The 13,641-nt window shown below is 42.6% G+C and overlaps 1 long non-coding RNA gene across 7 annotated transcripts in view; it reads right to left on the bottom strand.

Moving 5' to 3' along the window:
- Positions 1–13,641, bottom strand: part of LOC137856342 (uncharacterized) — a 298,868-nt gene that overhangs the window by 274,561 nt on the left and 10,666 nt on the right. For 2 of the 7 annotated variants that reach the window (XR_011096371.1, XR_011096369.1), the window contains exon 1: positions 11,645–11,909. The exons of 2 other annotated variants lie outside the window; for them this stretch is intronic. This is a non-coding gene — a long non-coding RNA (uncharacterized lncRNA). Of the gene's footprint in view, positions 1–11,644; positions 11,910–13,641 lie in introns of those variants that run through there. 3 more of the 7 variants (XR_011096368.1, XR_011096370.1, XR_011096374.1) reach the window with 3 other exon arrangements.

Below are 13,641 nucleotides of genomic sequence, written 5' to 3' on the forward strand. Positions count from 1 at the left end.
CAAACGAGAAACTGCTGAGCCTTCTGTATAAATGTTTCCATTTACTCTGAGTTGGCTATGGATTTCCTTTATTTAATCTTTTATAGCTATATAAACAAAAAGATGAATCAAACTGCTTCACATTTCTTAACAAAAAAGAGAAAGCCTAAATGTGGCAGTCACAGTGTCCTGTCCTGTCAATGTCAGTTTTAAGGGAATGAATCTTACACGAAACCTGTTAATTATGAAACAAGGAAAACAAGTGATAATAGTTGTGTTTTTTTTTTCCCCTTAGAGCTATGGTCTTAAGACCTTAAGCTCCTTTCTGTTAAGTGCTGCATCAACACCGAGCGGAAAACAAACAGTCCAATTGGACTAGGAAGGTCTGACAGATAGTGGTGGAAATTAAAAATTTTTACTGTTTTACACAATAGTTTCAGAGCCTTGGTCCCTATCTAATGTACCCAAGGCTAGCAAAGTAGCTTGTGCCAGAGCTAGGACTTGACATCAGCCCTTCAATATCATCATGTAGGTATTTGGTTCTTCCTGAAGTGTGTATATATACACACACGCACGTATATACAGATATGCTAAATACTAGGCTAAGAAGCACAAGCGTCCAATGATTTTTTGAACACAGACTATTCTTTTTGATACCCGAATAAAAAACTAATGGGCATGGGAAAAGGTAAAGGGGTTCTGAACAAGTTATAATCACAATACCTCATATAGAACTTGATGAGAAAAAGCATTTGTTTCTTTTTTGATGAAAACCGATATAAGTTGCCAGTGTAGCCCTTTTCCTGTACTTCTTTTTCCCCTCGCACTAACAGGAACACTGGGGTCACCCTGCAATCAATAAGTCCTGCAATCAATAAGTCCTGTCCCTGAACGCAATAGTCCCCTCTCTTGTCCCTATCCTAGGGCTTTCCAGCAGTGGCTGGTGGCCCTACAGCAATTCCCTGGTGTTACTTTCTCTCCCTGAGGAACCGCAGTTTATTTGAAAGTATCTCACTACGTTGCAAATTAAAAGCAACCTGAATGGTGGCCTGTAATAGCAGGAAGATAGCGTTTGTGGCCCTTTTTCCTGTTATGAGATATATAAAGAAGACACTCAGAAGAACGGGGGCTGATATAATGCAGCACAGCTCCACTAAAAATCACTGAAACGAAGCCAAATGGGATTGACTGAGAATCCAACCCACTTCCAATGATTTTTTTTTTTTTGATAATTTGCTTGTAAAACAACTGCAACAAAAGTAAAATATAACCTGAATACAGGTCAGCCACTAGGCTAATACAGACTTCCCATAAATGACTGGAAGGCTTTACAGACATAATCCACGTACAGCAGAACTCAGCATTGCCATGGAAACAATTACATTCAAAGAACAAAACACAATTGATATCAAGCCATTCAGAAGGCATTTAAAACTTGTTATGCACTTAAAGTACAAGGAAATTAGTTTGCTAATTAACACACTGTTCCCAACCATTGTGATTTCTTTCTTTAATGGTGAGAGTGGTATTTTCTGCCTTGCTTTCTTTCCTAATGCTCCCTCCAACAAACACACTTAGTTTAAATACAATATTTCAGCATTTGTTTCAAGCCACGTAATAAAAGCTCAAACTGCAACCAGTCTTTATCCTTTCTTTTTCAGCCAATGCCTCCAATAGATCCTTTTTAATCTCCTCTAATGTCTCTAATGTAATGAATCCCATATATAATGACATTATAATGGTTAGAAAGTGCTTAGGCAAGCCTTCCAAAAAGAAATAGACTTCAAACTCTTTAAACAAAAAGCCAAAACAACAACAAAAACCCCTCCAATAAAAACACCTTTTAATTAACTGCAGTGCTCAGAGCGCTGTTTAATTATGAGTTATGAGTTCTAATATCCCAGCCCCAGTTTTGCAGGAGGTCAGTCACCATTTTCCCCAAGTTTGCAGCAGAAAAGCTATGTAATGACCCAAAATGACACCTAGCACTTGGAAATGCAATGCTGGGTGCATGTCAATAGAATAAAATATCTTCTTTACGACAATTTTAGCATAAGACTCCAGAAGTGACAGGACACTGCAAGAGATTAACCATGTCTAGGCCCCACGGACCTCAGAGAGAGGGGACTTCTGGATATTATACTTGGAAAATTCCTTTATAGCCAGTAAAAATGTTTCAGGCATTTTAAATCTGGTAACATCTGTAGCCCTCAAGTTCTTGATTCATTCCACTTTCCTGCAGGCATTTAATCAAGATGCCTGAAAAGGACGTGCAGTTCCAGCCACTGGACAGAGTCAAAACCCCAGGGAGCAATTCAGATCTCAGTTGGGCTCATTTCCTCTCTCTCTTTTATTTCTATTATATTCTGTGTTATTGGAGTTAAATCCAACCCCGAACACCACATTATAATATTGTTTTCCCTTTACTTTGTAAGAAACTGAGGCACTGAAAGATGCTGTGATCTGACTTTTATTATTCAGCAAATCAAAAGAAGCACACATTTCAAAATCTCTCATCCTAATGCATTTTGCAGGAATATAAGATCTGCTATTGCTCATTCACTGATTTTGGCACCAGCCAAAACGAATCTACTTTTATTCCTGTTTTTTCAGGCTGCCACGTCCCATCCTGGGTAGAACAGTCTGCAGCAGCTTTTTCATCTCTGTGCAAAGCAACCACATGTTTTTTTCTTTCTTTCTTTCTACTCTCAGTGCTTCTGTCTAGGCGTAAAACATTTTCAAGCTCCTCTCATTCATTCACCAGTGAGCTTGAGACAGCTGCATTAGCAGCACTGCCAATAAACAGCATGGTTAGGGAGAGCAGCACAATTCAATCCTAAATATTGTAGGCAGCCTGCAAGAATAACACATCTCCTAGCTAAAATCATGTTCCAATCCTCATCTTCAGGGAAAGAAAACGTAGGCCAACATTGCCATGCATGGCCAAATACACCCGTGGCTTACTCAGTAGGTATACTACTGGCCCCAAAGTGTGGCTGAAGTTGAACAAAAGCCTCAGATTCACAGAAGTCCTTTCTGCATAAGGCAATTAGAGCACATGTTCTGAGTTAAACCTACTCCTAAGAGGCTTGCTGGACTGAGATGTTGGTGCTTAGGGCACTAAAGTAGTCTTCTAGCAATTCCCAAACCAATTTGGGCTTGTAGCCTCTAGAAAATGAGACAAACAACCACCATAAACCACCAACCCCCAAAACAACAACAAAAATCAACTAAGGGCACTGAGGAGCACTGCTATGTCACAAGGCCACAATCATCAAGCAAGTTTTGAGGCTTACACTGGAAGAACAGAAAAGCAAACCAAGTGCCTGATTTTCACAAAATCCTCCTTTGAAAAAGACCTCTTGGCAGAATCAAGACTCAAGGCAGAAGAAATTCAGCTGCTCGGTCTTAAAATAGTGAACCTGAAGACAAAATGGAGGTACAAAAAAGCTATGGCTAATCACAAAATCTAAGGTTGGGACCTCAGCACCGTGTACATGATTCTGCCTTGATGAGCCAGAAAAGGTGCATTGGGAAAAGTTTAATGGTGCTTCTTCTTTTAGGCTGCTCAGACTGCAGGAAAAGACCAGGATGATCTCTGCATGTAGTTTTCACAGAAAGTGGGAAAACAAACATTAACGAAGCCCTCACTGCCTGATTAATTTTGAACCATCCCATATTACAGGAAATGAAGCTGACCTCGAAGAGGGACTTGCTGGCTACACACAGACCAGTCTGGCAAGCAGTTATTGACTACGCCTTGGCAATAGTGGGTGGTGACAAAATTACTCCTGGCCCCAAGGTCCTGAGATATCATCATTTCCCACCTTGGCCAAAACTGTAATTTTCCATCTATCATATCCCTCCCAAGAACAAAACCTCCAACCCTCTCCCAAGCTAGCCCCATAATTGTATTTCCTGCCACACTGCTTCTGCTCCTGCTGAGCTCCTGTTCGCTGAAAGACGATCTTTGAGCTAATTACATGGCATTAGCTATGATTCTGTAACTCTTCCCCCACGTCAAAAAAAAAAAAAACACTTGAGGTAGACTAAATCATATTCAGAATATACAGTTTCTCTCTTTGGGAGCCTAATTCCTCTCAGAGGTAACTTAATCACCAATTACCCACAAACTCAGTATCAAGTGTCGCCACCGAATTTAATTTGCTTCCTGACAAAGAATGCCTTCGCAAGGATATCAATACCTGACATAGGAAACAGTTTGTGAAGCCAGAAGAAAAAATAGACAGAATGAGAGTACTTTAAGGTGCTTAATCTGCTTTTGAAGTATACAGGCTGTAACTGCACTATGATGGCACAAACCCTAAATGAACAAGCAGACCGAGTGAGAAGGTAACTAGTTCAGGAGGAGGGATGCACTTACTGCCTCAACAGCTTGACCTCTGCAGTAGAGAGAGCCCTGAAGAACAAAACGTAGCCTGAAGGAAGGGATTAGCACGAGCTCGCAGCACAACCCAATACTCTGACCACAAGACTGGTGACTTGGATGCTGGAAGGCAGACGAGGGCATTACAGGTTATCTAAAAAAAGTCAGCAAAAAAGTTTGCATACGACCTTGCCCCAGGGCTTACTTGCAGCTATGGTGCCTGCATATTTGTGTGTGTGTTTCTGTAGCCTGCGGGGTGGCAAAAATCCCTTCCATCAGTTCTATAATTGGCTGTAGCATTTCCTAGAAAGACCAGGCTGTGGCCTGCTCACTCTGCACGTCACTCCAAATGATGGCTGCACGGACAGCCCCAGACACTTTCACAAAGAGAATGATGAATTTCTTCAGGAAGACAATGTTGCAGGGCTGTCCTGAATTACACTCGACATACAACAACAAACAAGTTCCTGTCTTAATGGGTGACTCTTCCTTCCTCAAAATACACTGCTAGGGACAAAAAAATATAATAATAAAAAAGTTTCCTTCTCTTCACGTAGATTACCTATCACAATCATCCCTGAGAATATCTTTTCACAGTACTACATATGTGCTTCTCCCGTAGTCCCAGCATTCATACAATCACAAAGCTTTGCACAAAGATGTGGACAGTTGATCCATCAGGTGAAAACTTTGCTTGCCACCTATTACTAGTTTTGTTTTCATCAAAGAAGGTATCTTTACAGCAAAAGCATCTGGAATAAGTGAGTCCCACACTCGTATTTTCTAATCATAACGTCAAGATGTAATAGAAGTAAGACTTCTTTAGCATTAAAGCTGTAAAATACTTCATCCAAGAGCAAGCTCAACAGCAGGAAACCAGGGATGAGATACAAAGTCCCAGTCCATTTAAAGTTGGCATACATCTTTCTGTCATAAATACCAGGCTGGAGAAGACAGAATGGGAATGGACAACCCAGCTTAACGGGACACCATCAGTTACCACACACATCCTGTGAGCAAAAAGGAAACCTGACCTGCCAGGATGTTGCTGAACTAATGCACATCTGGCTCTTGAATGGCCAGAGATAGTGTTTGAAAATAGCCATTTGGGATATTATTGGCCATCAATCGCGGCTTTCCAGAGAGCAGTTTTATATCTGAAGGCACACATCTGCTAAATAAGTATTTTAACTTCTGTAAATACAGCTACAGATGCTGGTGGAAGTGTGCTTTTCTGGCCACGTAGACTATGATCAAGGTTTCCACAGTGTGTGCTCAGCCACAATGTCTTCCTCCTCACTATTTCTCTGAACTGAACTAGTACCTTCCCAGTGAACAAGAACTACCATTTCATTGCAAGACTCGCAATTTTATTTCTATAAACCTTAAACTCTCATAATTATCAGATAATTTCAGTTTTGGTTTTTATTTTTTTGTATCCATCTAACTCGGAGAGAGCTGCAATTAAGACTGAAACACACAAAGCACACTGTTGCTAAAGAATTAGAAGCTATCAAATATACAAAAACAAAGAAGGAAGCTTAGGATTTAGGTCTTACTCCTACTACTTGAGAGATGGGGTTTGGCAATATGGATTGCCTTTGCCTTCCTGCAGTAAATCTTGTTCTTCTATCAGAAGCAGAAGAAAATAAAACATCATGACAATCCCTCTACATTGCTAGGACCATTATTTTGAGATCTGGCCTTGGTTTGGACTATTCTTGATTATAGTGTTTCACCAAGTTTTTGTTTATTTGAACATTCCCGAACCTACTCTTCTGATTTCTGTCTTTTCTTCCTGTGATGCTTTTTGACCATGAACACAGACTGTTAATATTTAAAGCTCTACCTCTCCTCATCGTTATTTGCTCTGTGGAATAACGTATTGCTTGCTCTGTGAAGTATTGAATCCTCCCCACTCCTGTAACAATAAGATGTGATCTTCAGTGCTGCTTCTGACTATTCCCTGAATTTCATGGTGCCGGAATCCATCTTTTATTCCTTGTCACGTTAATCTTCCAGCTGGTGACTGATCATACAACGTACAGCAATGAACAGCCATGTGTCATCATCACCTCTCTGCAAGCTGATCAGCCCTCAGTGTTAGCTCACAAGTCATTTCTGACGAGAGAAAATGAGAATCTACTGCACAGTCAGCCACAGATGTGGTACAAACAAACAGCTCTCCAGCACCCTTAGCTTCATCACAGCAAACTTCAGCTATCAAAGCAGTGCTGGGATACCTTCGTCCAACACTCATTACTCCCAACTAGTCAAGCCATTAAAAGACCGTGACCATTTATATAGATGTCTCTCCCAAAGTCTCTGCCTCTTGTTCAATAATCCCTGTAAAAACTAGTCTGCCTCTGCATCTGTCTTGTGTCTTGGGGTGGGATCAGTTTGGGGTGGGCATGGTAAGTACCCTTGGCCCACGTTGCACAGAAGTCCCATCCTAGAACAGCCCTTGCCAGGGCTGTAGGATAAGGAGCCCAGTGTCTGCTGTACAAGAAAATGTGAACAGTTTAACAGTGCCTTTATTTCATTGCCTCAGAATAGCATAAACAGTCAATAGGTATGTATTTCAGGGTAAAGTTAGTAAAACCTTCAGGCCCCTTCAGGTCCCTTCCAACCCAAGCCATTCTATGATTCCATGAATATAATCAAATATAACCTATTTCTCCTCCACAATTTGGGGATAAAGAGAACAGGAACCGTGTAGAAGAGAAGACACCATCCCTATAACTGCTCACCTCAAAGATACCTGTAAGCTGCACGTGAGTCTGCAAAGGACAGACTAGATGCACAATCTCTTCCGAGCAGTAGCAAGTCCCTGGGGAGCTATTCCCTTCGCACTGCAAAGGGGGAACCATTCTTTCATGCCTAGATGTTTTTATAGTATTGTTTTTCAATAGTATCACCAGGGCTGTATTATTATCGTTCCTGCATTCTTCCTTTCCTGTCCTGGAATATTCCTCTGGGCAAACTGTGGCTCACTATAGACTTTTACAGAAGACAGTCAGAGGCAAAGCTAACCAGATTTTCATCTGCTCAACAGGCAGTAACGTGTAGTTATGAAAAACAAGCCTTAATGAAGGCAATAGTTAAGCCTGCACTCTATGGGCCTGAGCAGGGAGAGCCATGGCTCCACTCATTCCTAACCAAACTGCACCTGGGATGCAGCTGGATCCAGCTCCACTGCTCCAGCTGAGGAACAGAGACCAGAAACTGGAGCTTGCTGCCCATCCATTGTGAGCCTGTGCCACAGATAATCAGAGTTGCATCCAAAATTGGCTTCAACCTACCCACTTGAGTAGAAAGAAGGCAGGTAAAATCAGTTTGCAAAGCCTCCAGTTTTCTTTGTACGTGGTTTCTTGGTGTAAATGGGTATGATGTGCACACACTGAGCCTCTCTGAAAGGACACTATGGACAGGGAGACCAGCAGCATAGGCTTCTGCTTCAGTAGATGAAGCCCATCCTGCTAGTTTTGAGAAAATTTTGACATAAATATACACTGCAATCCAACACTTGTACTGTAATGCAAATATAAGAGCAGAAGACTCCCATTTAGCTACTGGTCTGGCACTGACAAGTTAAGGCACCTTGAAAAAAGCTATGGTGCCTTCCTACCCCTTTGTTCAAACTGTACAGCAAGGACGCTATCTGCTATAGTGGGTCCTAGATCTTGATTGGGATTTCTGATACCTCAGTAATCCTAATAATAAACATTTCAGAGACAGAATTACCTAGAGTTATCCTCAGGCACTTCTGCCATTGAATATGTATATATTCTAATTTAGGCACCTGTACATTAGCTGTAGGCAAAGGCATCACCTTGTTGTGCTTTTATCATCCCAAAATCCAATGAAACCACACATCCTAAAAGCTACCTCACAGAATGAAAGCAGCTGAACTGGTGGAATGCCTTTAGCTATAAATCTGCATGGTAGAAACTGGCCTCTCCTCCAGTCCATTCAAAATCATTTTTATCTACATATTAGAGGCCATATTCCATACACAGTTTGAGGCAAAACATCCATAGTAGGCATTTGGAACCTCCAGGGGCATTGATAAGTGAAATAATTGGCATGTTACCACCAGAGACCCAGAAAAGTCACCTTCCAACTACAATGGGCTGCTTCTGACAAAAGCCAACTGAGGCGCATAATGTCGTTGTTCATTAAGTTCCCATTAATGATAAAAATTCTGATTTCAATATTTAATACACCTCAGAGATCACAGTGCATAATTTAATGCGCAAGCAGATAATTTGCTGATCAAGGTACATCTCTCCCATTAAGGCAAATGGTTGCACACTTTGCTGATTAACTGTATCCTACACACACAAATACACACATACTCCACTCTTCTACTGACAAGGCATTGAGCCCTCTGGAGCTAGTTCCCATGGCACACAGCTAAAACCCATACATACCAGCTCTTCTACACGTTGTATAAGTGCAGTATTATCCCTACTTACACTGCTTTCTACCCTTGGTGTCTTCAGAGTACGCAGGATTGGGCACCCTTAGCGATAACGAAGTAGGCCCCATTTTGAGGCCTCTGTGCCATACAACTTCCAGCGTCACCTCTCTTTTGTCTGTGTATGTCTGCAGACAGGTCCATTCCTTGTCTGGCGTCTCAGGTACAGAGAACAGCTCTCTGAAACTCAACTATGTTTTGGGGCCGACCACAGCCTAGCATAAAGGGCGCTGGGATGAAGGACAGGTGCAAATGGCTTTGGGGCTGGTATGCTTGGAGGCTTTGTGGAAACGCACAGGGACAGCACTGGGAAGTTTGACTAGGACAGAATTAAAGGCTAAACCCACATACAAAGAGGGGGAAAACTTCTTTTCCTTCAGCAATTCGAGTGTCTCACTTTGCTCCAGAGAGCAGCAAGACTCGGATGCCAAACCTCACAACGATTCGGAAAACAGAAGGGTCATCTTTCACCTTCCTCCGCTGGTAATTCACAGGCCTCTTTCCAAGCAGGTTTAAATCCTCTCAGGCAAAGCTGAGAGCTCTGTCAGTGGGCTACTGCTCCCTGTCACAGAACAAAACCAAGGCGAAGGAAGCAGGCTGGGGCAGCTGCTCCATGGGTGATAACCCCGCCACATTTCAGCAGATGTCACTACGACTATTTGGGCTATAACCCTTACAGCAGCTGCTGATCAGGGCTATAAACACGCAAACCCATTTTATATACAACATACAAATTGAACGGGATATCAGCAAACTTTCTGGAAACCCAAACAAAAGACTAGCATATTCCTGGAGATAGTATCACTCCCTCAAAACAAATCAAACACAAACAGAGGGCCAGACACCACAGTGTTTACTTGAAATTATTCTGCAACATTTTACCTCAACACTTCCATTAACATGCAGCAAAACCCCTGTGAAGCGCTTTGAAAACATACCCCCAAGTCTGAACTTGTCAACATTTCTCAAGACCTCTATAAGCTAGAGATCCCAGAAGGTACCAGCAACCTGAAGACATCTTCATATGCCCTCTCTGTCTCCGAGCCCAGACAAATTAATAGGAAAACACCGCATCAACCCATCGGATGGGAGGAAATAGAGCTGGCTATTAATGATCTCGAACAGCAAATAGCCCCCAGGCCAGAGAAGCTCCCAGGGGAATGCCACTCCAAGTTTAAACAAAAGTCAACATCTTCATGATTTTACTATCTTTTTTTTCCCCTATCCTGCTGATTCCCCCAGCCTCACTCTGCAGCAGCAATATTCCTGAACAGCCACTGCCTACAAAGCAGCTCTCATCTCCTGGGACTGCCATAAGTAGTACCCCTTGCTCTGACCGATGGATGCCAAAGCCAGCTCCTAACTGGAGGCAGTCAGCTTGCTTGGATCCACACCAGCTGAGAGCTTGGCCCTGTTAGGGCCTTCGCTGAAGGCTAAAGGTTTGTACCCAACGTACCCTAAGCTGGGATGCCCAAATTCCTATAACCAACCAAGCACAGTTTAGCTGCTCCAAAGTAGCAGTGGGGGAGAGAGACAAATTGTCCCATCTCCTTCTCTCCATTAATATATTTGGGAAACTCTCCTCTCCTGAGGATGTCTGTAACCGAGTGTCCTTCACACATGATTTCATGTCACTATTAATAGTGACATGCCTTGTCCTTTCATTAACATACTAGTTAAATTTAGTCCCTCTTTGAAGCCAAAAAAGGTAATCTGTGGTCAGGGCAGAGAGTCCCTGGCCACTTGGTAAAAAGAAAAATAAAAGAAGAGGAAAACAAAAATCCAATTCCAAAACCAAAGGCCAGGCTTTCAAAACCCATCCTAGGTATATCCTTTGGTTGCCAGCCTATTTAGCTGTCAGACTGGGGCGTGAGATCTACTGTACTTTCTTTGTCTCCTGTGCTGAATTAAATTGCTGACAGCACTGGGGAACAGGGCCTGGTGCTCAGGCTTTGCTACACCCCGTCTTTAATTTATTTGTATTCTTTATTTTTCTGAAGACAACAGTCAGTACTCTTATACCAGGGGATCTCCCCATACACCTCAAAGATGTTTTTATCTATAGGTCAAGCTTCCCAGATGCAGTTGTGGCACAAGGAGACATGCCTAGGCCAGCACATACCTTGCTACCTAGGGCAGAACAGACAACGGCATGAAGCTACACACAAAGGCAATGCTTGATGAGGGTTGCTGGAGGATTACAGAACACACAGAGGTTTCTATCCTGCAAGAACAGAAAGACTAGAAAGTCCATGGCATCATACCTCTTAGCTGAAGCAGCTGAATTAACTCTAGCTTGAACCCGACAATCCCTACCTTCTTGGGAATAGTGAAGGACTTACAAAGCCCAGCTAAACTTGATACAGCACATCTCCTGTCAGAGCCCTTCCTGGTTGTCTGTAAGGTACCACAAGGAAGATTTTCCCCAGCACGCCTCATGAACTGATGTAGGCACCTGCATTAAAGCTTCTGCTCACTCTGCCATCTGCAGATTCAGGGTTACCCCAGCCAGAAAAATCCCAAGGCCAAATTCCAGGTACCAAATTCCTTCCATGGCTAGGTACATTTTTTTTTTAGGGTAAGTCACATCTCAGTTAAGCACTGAAGTCAAGAACATTGAATTGGAGACTAAGAAAGCTCTGATTTTGCACAATTCTGTTACTGGATGCACCTAAAAACCATCTCTCATTCATTGCTCATGACTCTACATCCCTTCTACCACAGTTAGGGAAGGCAATTGCCCCTCTATAGGCATCAAGATCTTAAAACCAGCGACAACCAAACATTTAGGTACTCACCTCCCAGTCAGCCAGGAGCTAACTCTAATTCCTATATGAGAACCAGGGCACTGAAACCCAGCCACGCAGCAATATAGCCACCCATCATTACACACCATCCCTCCCTCCAGCTGTGCCAGTGTTAAGTTCAATGTTTTGCAGGTGTCTACACGACAGCAGGCTTCAAACTAAGCTACTCTCCAAACCTCTTCAGGTCAGAGATTTTAGGCTTTAAAACCTTAAGCACAAAAAGTGCACTTTGCAACAGCTCCTGTGGGTGTTATAAGGAGCAACAAAAGCTTTTAAGCACTCTTAAGAGAGAAGAAGATGACAATGAAATTGAGGGGAAATGGAGAAAAAGATAATCATGCTGCAAGTTGCCGCTCTCATCTCCCAACTACTTCCAAGGCTGCAAGAGCCCAGGCAGCCAGGAACAGCTGCCACCCTATTAAACTCAACAATTTACAGGTGCTTGGAGGGAGCACTTGCACGCAATTAGCTGAGCAAATTCACTTACTTAAAGATGCAGGGCCCAGCTCTTGCTGCTGCAGCTTGCCTGTGCTCTGTTGGTATAGTACCTGTAGTACCTCTGCTATAGGTGCTATAGTACATCTGCTGTCTTGGAGGTAGAGTGAGTGCAAAAAAAACACATCATCACCGACTTAGTGTTGTGTTAGAAATGTTCTAAAGATGCATCATGACACGGACCTGCCAGATCCGGCAGCAGCAAGTGCTGTATAAGTCCACGCCAGATAACAAGCGTGAACGCAGGGAGCCCTTGCTAGCAATGCTGCAGCCTGGATGAAAAAGGGCAGGGTGGTCAACACAGTGAGCGTGGGCAGGCAAGCAGCCTGATCCTACCTTCACCATCATCCCCATGAGTCCCCCCGGCTAGCCATCCTTGCTCCATGGATGCTGCTGCCTCCCCTTGCTTCTATTATCTGCCAAAAATTATACTCAGCAGCAATATACATTGTCTAGCAAATCTATGTATACAATGAAAAGTCATGTTATAATTTTTTTCCCCACTGGCATGAGACGGGTAATTTGGTGACAGTGGCCTTTTGCAATCAGTGGACATACTTGCGTGTGCTCATGGTGAAACGCTGTCCTGGTGATTTAGAAATCTGACAAAGGCAAGCCAGGATTGCTGTATTCAGAAGGGAACAAATAACTACAAGCACTCTGTGATATGGTGTCTCTTACTGTGCTGTTTTTTTCTCTTCCAGTTAATCTCATTATTGCAAATTAGGGAGTTTCTCCTGCAGTTTAAAGGTGTACTCTCACACATACAAAGGAAATAAACAAAGTATTTTGCTTCAGATCTCAGCTGCAGTCAATTTATTCTTTGAGCCTCTTGACTTAATCTGTAAGACTTTGGTCTCTTTCCTTGTATCAAAGTCCCACACAAATTGAAATAGCCCCTGCTCACATCCACTCAAATTCAGTAGCACTGCTGCTCTGATTTAGCAATGGCCTGAAAATACTTCTGTATTCTCTTTGTTTTTACCTATTCCTTTATTCCTATTCTCCTGTTAAACAGCAGAAAAATTCAAAGTACCTTTTAATTGAGGGTAATCCAAAATGAAAGCTGGTTAGAAATCTGTAATCAAAGAGCTGAATAGGATATCTTTACTTACACCAAACAGCCCCATGATAGCATCTAGGAGAGGATGATAGCTTCCCTCCATAAAAGCCTGGGTCATATACACAGTGTTAGTATGCAAAACCACCGAGTGCAATGCAAAAAAAATAGAAGGTAACGTAGCATAATCTTCAGCTACTACAAACTGGCTTCCTACTGTTTGGAGCACACTCTGTAATGAGGTTCCCAGTGCTCAGACGCGTCCTTTTCCTCTGACAGTACCACGTACTGAGCAAGAACGCTGCCTGAGAATAGCACGGGAGGAATAATCTTGGTAAGTCCCAGATTTAGGTTTCGATTTGTCCAACCAAAGTTTTATTTATTGATAATCAGACTAAATATCTCAGAGACTTTTGGTGATGCTACAACTTGA

This window comes from Anas acuta, chromosome 4 (genome assembly GCF_963932015.1).
Source record: "Anas acuta chromosome 4, bAnaAcu1.1, whole genome shotgun sequence".
Lineage (NCBI taxonomy): Eukaryota > Metazoa > Chordata > Aves > Anseriformes > Anatidae > Anas > Anas acuta.